This window comes from Rattus rattus, chromosome 4 (assembly GCF_011064425.1).
Source record: "Rattus rattus isolate New Zealand chromosome 4, Rrattus_CSIRO_v1, whole genome shotgun sequence".
In the NCBI taxonomy this organism is placed as follows: domain Eukaryota; kingdom Metazoa; phylum Chordata; class Mammalia; order Rodentia; family Muridae; genus Rattus; species Rattus rattus.
Window position 1 is genome coordinate 61372398 of NC_046157.1, and position 7452 is coordinate 61379849.

The 7452-nt window shown below is 38.1% G+C and overlaps 1 pseudogene; it reads right to left on the bottom strand.

The window, feature by feature from the left end:
• Positions 1-852: 852 nt before the first annotated feature.
• LOC116898000 lies at positions 853-1275 on the bottom strand (annotated as a pseudogene).
• Positions 1276-7452: the final 6177 nt, after the last annotated feature.

Consider the following 7452-nt stretch of genomic DNA (forward strand, 5'->3'; position numbering starts at 1 on the left):
ATCTCTTGCATTCTAATTAATTCTCTTCCCTTAATATCACAATGTCTTTTATAGCATTGTAAGTTAAACACAAAGTAATGTTTCACTGTAGTGTGTTTCTATACTCATTCTTCATCTTCTGCCATCCTTGTCCCTCCAACTCTGTATACATTCTTTACTTCTTGCTTCTTTCCCAACAGTCCCTTCTTTGGGTTTTTTGTCACAGGCATTCCTTTTCTTTCTCATTTTTAAAACTTTCTTCTCTCATACATTCTGACCACAGTTTCCCTGCCTCCATTCCACCCAACTCTTTCCCCAAACTCCCTTCTCTCTCAGACCAACTCCTCTGCCCCACCCCCCCGCACTTTTTTTTTAAAAACAGGAGGCCTTCCACTATGTTCAGAATATTCACTGAACATACCTCACAATATCTAATAAGATTATGCACATACATATTTTATGTGGCTAGATAACCTTTGATTAAATTGATGTCCCAATTGCACTGCTCAGAGCCTTGCCTCATAGAAACCAGTTTGAACTTTATCCTGCATTACTAAGCGACATTAATGTGGCCACTTTTTTTCTTTTTTTTTTTTTTTTTTTTTTTTTTTTTTTTTCGGGACTGGGGACCAACCCAGGGCCTTGAGGCAATTACCACTGAGCTAAATCCCCAACCCCAATGTGGCCACTCTTGTAGATTCCTGCTGCTTCTTTGATCATGTTGAAATGTGAAAATCTTAGTGAGACTCATTTACAGGTTGTACACACACACACACACACACACACACACACACACATACACACACACACACACACAAACTTGCATGCATATACACTGAGGACAGAATATCTTTTTTTTTTTTTTTTTTTTTTTATTATAATTTATTTTATTTAACAATCTAGGAAGTTCGCGGCCATCAGCAGTTCCAGTGCAATTTCAGGTGCAATTGGGAATTCAGGAATTTCAGTGGAGCTGTTAGTATAGCGGACCTTGTAGGTAAAATACATGCACACTTTCGATAGCACATGTGAAGGATCTCTCTAAAGTTGACCTCATTGGGTTCATTCTCCGCAAACTGACCTGGACCACTCAACATGGCCTTTATTGTTCCTGATGTTAATGCATGTTCTCTTTTTACAATAAATTCATGACCATCAGAAGATATTAATTTCACATACATGGCATCAGGGCCTTCACAGCCACCATAGGTTTTCTCCTCTCCATCCATTATGTTCTTATAAAATTCTATTTGATCCCAGAGGAACTTACTAGTTTCCTGGCGAGGCCGAGAAGCAGCAAGCTGGTAACTTGCGTCCGAAGGAAGTGTCCAGAATATCTTTTAATGTGGCAAATATTTTTTCTAAACTTGTGCTCATTTTCTCTTCTTTTCATTTTCTCCTTTTCATAAAATTTGGTTCTTTTCTCATACACGATATCCTGATTAGTTTCTCCTCAATACTCCTCTTGGTTCCTGCATTTCCTCTTTCCTCTTGATCTACTTCCTTTCGGTGTTATTCTTAGAAAAGAATAGGACTCTAAGGGATAAAAATCAAACAAGACAAAATAAAATGTAATAAGATAAAACAAACCCATCATATTGATGCTGGACAAGGCAAACCAACAGAAGTAAAAGAGTGGCAAGAGCAGGAACGAGAGTCAGAAGCCCACTCGTCCACAGACCTGAGATCCAAAACACTATATATATATATATATATATATATATATATATATATATATATATATATATATATATTCACAGAACCTGGTGCAGAGACACAGAGCCTTGTGTTTGTTGCTTCAGTCTCTGTGATTTTTGTGTGCACCTTTTGTAATTCATTCAGAGAGCCTTGTTCTCCTGGTCTTCTCCATACCTCTGGCTTTTGTACTCTATCTGCCTCCTCTTTCATGGGGTTCACTGAGTTCTGGGAGGAGGTATAGGGACATCTAATTAGAATCTCTTTTCACATAATGTCTGGCTGTGGGTCTGTTCCCAACTGCTACCAGAGGAAGCTTTTCTGATGATGACTGAATAAGCCAATGATCCAAAAGTACAGCAGAATATAATTAGGAGTCATATATATATATATATATATAATATATATATATCAGACCAGTGGTGTTTGGATTAATCCTAGGTATCGGTGTCTTCTAGTCTACTGTTATAGGTTACACAAGCAATGTCAAGTATGTGTTTTGTGTCATGAAGTGGTCCTTAAGTCAAATCAGACACTACCTGCCTACTTCCACAAGTTCAATGCCACCATTTTCCTAGTGTGTTTTGAAGAAAGGCCAGATTATAAGGTCAAACTTTTGTGGCTTGGCTGGTGTTTACTTTTCTCCTCTGATATCTTCCTTCAACAAAGACATGAGAACACAGGGGTGAGGCTTCTTACAGTACCCAGCTTTACGCTCCATGTTCAATGAGTCGTGTGGGTGTTTATCTTGGCACTGAGACCTTGTTTGCGGTTGTCAAGAGCAACCCCTTTTCTTAGCAACAGGCAGTGTTCTTGATTTGGGGGTTTCAATGAGACCCCCTCAGGTAACAGTAATTGAGTGCCACATAGTTCTACTACTAAAAGCCTCGTTGGGTGACAAGAGAGGCCTGTACAGGTCTTTATTAGGACACTTCTTTGGGATCACCCTCATAAATTTCAGGACATTTCTACTGCATATGATTTGTGGCTGGTTCCTCAAATTCCAGACCCTCGATTCCTATATGCCCCTCAATTCCAGCTGATTTTTATTAATATTATGATTTTGTTGGATTTTTTAAATTTATATTTCAAATATTATCCTCTTTCCTGCTTTTCTGTCCATAAATCCCTATCCCTTCCCCCATTTCCCTTCTTCTATGAGGGTGTTCCCCTACCCAACAACCCACACCTTCCCGCCTCCCGCCCTGACATTCCCCTACACTGGGGGGTCCAGCATTTGCAGGACTAAGGACATCTCCTCCCTTTGGTGCCCATCAAGGCCATCCTCTCCTACATATGCTGCTGAGGACATGGGTCTGTCCATGTGTACTTGGTTGGTGGTTTACCATCTGGGAGCTCTGGCTGGTTGGCATTGTTGTTCTTATGGGTTTGCAAACTACTTTGGCTTCTTCAACGCTTTCTCTAACTCCTCCAATGGGGACCCCGTTCTCAGTTCAATGGCTGGCTGTGAGCATTTGCCTCTGTATTTGTCACACTCTGGCAGAGCCTCTCAGGAGACAGCTATATCAGGCTCCTGTCGGTATGCACTTCTTGGTATCAGCAATATTGTCTGGGTTTGGTGGCTCTATGTATATGGGCTGGATCCTCAGGTGGTACAGGCAACAAATGGCCATTCCTTCAATCTCTGCTCCAAATTTTGTCTCCATATCCCCTCCTATGAGTATTTAAGAAGGACTTTTTAGAAGGACTGAAACATCTGCACTTTTGTTGTCCTTCCTGAGCTTCATGTGGTCTGTGGGTAGTATCTTGGGTAATTCAAGCTTTTGGGCTAATATCTACTTATGAATGAGCACATACTCTGTGTGTGTGTGTATGTGTGTGTGTGTGTGTGTGTGTGTGTGTGTGTGTGTCTGTGTGTGTCTGTGTGTGTCTGTGTGTGTCTTGTGATTGGGTTACCTAACTCAGGTTGATATTTTCTAGTTCCATTCATTTGCCTATGAATTTCATGAAGTCCTTGCTTTTGATAAGTGAGTAATATTACATTGTGTAGATGTACCACATTTTCTGTATCCATTCCTCGTTTGAAGGACATCTGGGTTCTTTCCATACTCGGGCTATTATCAATAAGGCTGTTATGTACATAGTGGAGCATGTATCCTTGTTTTATATTGGAGCATCATTTGGGTATATGCCCAGGAGTGGTATACCTCAGTTCTCAGGTAGTATTATGTCCAATTTTCTGAGGAAACCTCCAGACTGATTTCCAGAGAGGTTGTACCAGCTTACAATCCCACCAACAGTGGAGGAGTGTTCCTGTTACTCTACATCTTTGCCAGCATCTCTTGTCACCTGAGTTTTTTATCATAGCCATTTTTGACTGCTGTGAGGGGGTAATCTCAGGGGTTTTTTGATTTACATTTCCTTCATGACTAAGGATGTTGAACATTTTAGGTGCTTTATGGCATCTCAGCCATTGGATATTCCTCAGTTGAGAGTTCTTTATTTAACTCTATACCCCATTTTTAATAGGGTTATTTGATTCTGTGGTGTGTCTAACTTCTTGAGTTCTTTGTACATATTGGCTATTAGCCTTCTATCAGATATTGGACTGGTAAAGATCTTTTCTCAATCTGTTGGTTGCCATTTTGTCCTAATGACAGTGTACTTTGCCGTACAGAAATTTTGAAGTTTAAGAGGTCTCTTTTGTTGATTCTTGATCCTAAACTATAAGGTATTGGTGTTCTGTTCAGGAAATTTTTCCTATTGCCCATGTGTTCGAGGGTCTTCCCCACTTTTTCTTCTATTAGTTTGAGTGTATCTGGTTTTATGTAGAAGACTTGAGCTTTCTATAGGGTAATAAGAATGGATCGATTTGCATTCTTCTACATGCTGACCTCCAGTTGAACCAGCACCATTTGTTGAAAATGCTATCTTTTGTCCACTGGATGGTTTTAGTTACTTTTGTCAAAGATCAAGTGACCATAGTTGTGTTGGTTCATTTCTGGGTCTTCAGTTCTGTTCTATTTATCTACCTGCTGGTCTCTGTACAAATACCATACAGTTTTTAATCACTATTTTTCTGTAATAAAGCTTGAGGTCAGGGATAATGATTTCCCCCAAAAGTTCTTTATTGTCGAGGATAAATTTTGCTGTCCAGGGTTTCATATTATTCCAAATGAATTTGCAAATTGCTTTTTCTAACTCTATGAAGAATTGTGTTGGAATTTTGATGGGTATTACATTGAATCTGCAGATTACTTTTGGCAAGATGGCCATTTTTACAATATTAATCCTGCCAATCCATGAGCATGGGAGATCTTTCCATTTTCTTGGATCTTCTTCAATTTCTTTCTTCAGAGACTTGAAGTTCTTGTCATACAGATCTTTCACTTGCTTGATTAGAGGTATTTTATGATATTAATGACTACTGTGAAGTGTGTCATTTCCCCAATTTCTTTCTCACATTGTTTATCCTTTGAGTAGAGGAAGGCTCCTGATTTGTTTGAGTTAATTTTATACCCGGACATTTTGCTGAAGTTGTTTATTAGGCTTAGGAGTTCTCTGGTGAGGAACTTTTGGCATCACATAAGTATAATATCATATCATCTGCAAATCATGATGTTTTGATTTCTTTCTTTCCAATTTGTATCCCTTTGACCTCCGTTTGTTTTCTGATTGCTCTGGCTAGAACTTTGATTACTATATTGAATAAGTAGGGAGAGAATAGACAGCCTTGTCTAGGCGCTGATTTTAGTGGGATTGCTTCTAGTCTCTTTTCATTTAGTTTGATGTTGGCTACTGGTTTGTTGTATATTGCTTTTACTATGTTTAGATATGGGCCTTGAGTTCCTGATCTTTCCAATATTTTAGCATGAAGGGGTGTTTGTTGAATTTTGCCAAATGCTTTTCCAGCATCTAATGAGATAATCATGTGTGTGTTTTTGTTTCTTTGAGTTTGTTTCCACAGTGGAGTACATTGATGGATTTCCATATATTGAACCATCCCTGCATCCCTGGGATGAAGTCTACCTAATCAGATGAATGATGGTTTTCATGTGTTCTTGGATTCGGTTTGTGAGAATTTTATTGAGTATTTTTGCTTTAGTAAGGTTTCTTTTATGAATGTAGGTGCCCTTGCATTTGGAGCATAGATATTCAAGATTGAGAGTTCTTCTTGGTGGATTTTTCCTTTAATGAATATAAAGTGTTCTTCCTTATCTTTTTTGATAACTTTTGGTTGAAAGTCAAATTTATCTGATATTAGAATAGCTACTCCAGCTTGTTTCTTGGGACCATTTGCTTGGAAAATTGTTTTGCTTTCTTTTACTCTGAGTTTGTTTCTATCTTTGACACTGAGGTGTGTTTCCTGTATGCAGCAAAATGCTAGGTCCTCTTTATGTATCCAGTCTTTTAGTCTATGTCTTTTTATTGGGGAATTGAGTTCATTGATGTTAAGAGATATTAAGGAATAGTACTTCCAGTTGTTAATCCTGTCTGTACTTCTCTAACCCTACCTCTCTTCCACTCCTTCTCCTAACCTGACACTCCCATTCCTACCTGTACCTGTGTGCAGATAATCTATACATCTACCCTGCTTCCCCCTCTCAAGGAGAACCATGTTTACCACCCTAGTCTCTTTGTCTATACTTGACATTTCTGGATCTATAGATTACATCTTGATAATCTCCTGATATCCAAATATAAGTAAACACATACTGTATTTTTTCTTTTTGCCTGGGCTATCTCACTCAGGATGGTTTCTTTCTATGTCTATGATTTGCTTAAAAATTTCATTTTTAACAGCTCAATATACTCCATTTTGCAAATGTACCAACAGATTTTCTTTATACATTCTTTTGTTGAGGGATATGTAGGTTGTTTCCAGTTTCTGACTATTATGAATAGAATAGAAGGGAGCTTGTTTGAGTAATTGACCATTCGATAGGATGAAGCATCATTTAGATATACAACCAAGAGTTAGATTATTGCATCTTCAGGTAAATAAATTCCCGTTTTCTAAAGTAATTGTAATCGTGATTTCTAACATGGTTGTACAATGTTGTGCTCTCAGCCACAATGAAGGAATGTTCCCTTGATTCATATCCTCAACAACATGAGCTGTCATTTGTGTTAATGATCTTATTCATTCTGACAAATGCAAGATAAAATCTCAAAGTAGTTTTCATTTGCATTTTCCCTGGTGGCTAAGAACATTGAATATTTCTTTAAGTGTTTTCAGACATTTGAGTCTCTTTGTTTATATTCCAATTTAAAATTTGGACTATTTCCTATTTTAATTACTAGTCTCTTCAGTTCTTGATATGTTTTGGATGTTAGTCTTCTAACACATGTTGCGTTTTTAAAAATCTTTTTTCCATTCTTTAAGCTGCTGCTTTGTCTAATTATGGTGTCCTTTGCATTACAGAAGCTTTTCAGTTTCATGAAGTCCGTTTAGTGAGTTTGATCTTAATGCCTATGTTAATATTATTCTCTTCTAAAAGTCTAAAAGGTTAAGACTATTTCCCCCTCTCTCTTTTAATAATTACAATAAGACTATGTGCATTCTCCCATCTTAAGGGTAGACAAGGCAACCCAATAGGAGAAGTACCCTAAGAACAGGCAACAAAAGTCAGAGATATCCCCACTTCCACTGTTAGTCGACCCACAAGAACGCTAAATTATACAAGCATGACATACACACAGAGGATCTAGCTCAGACCCATACAGTGTCTGTTTTTATTGAATTTGTTTGAGTCCCTATGAGTCCTGCTTAGTTGATTCTGAAGGCAATATTCTTGTGATCCTGTGTATCCTTGG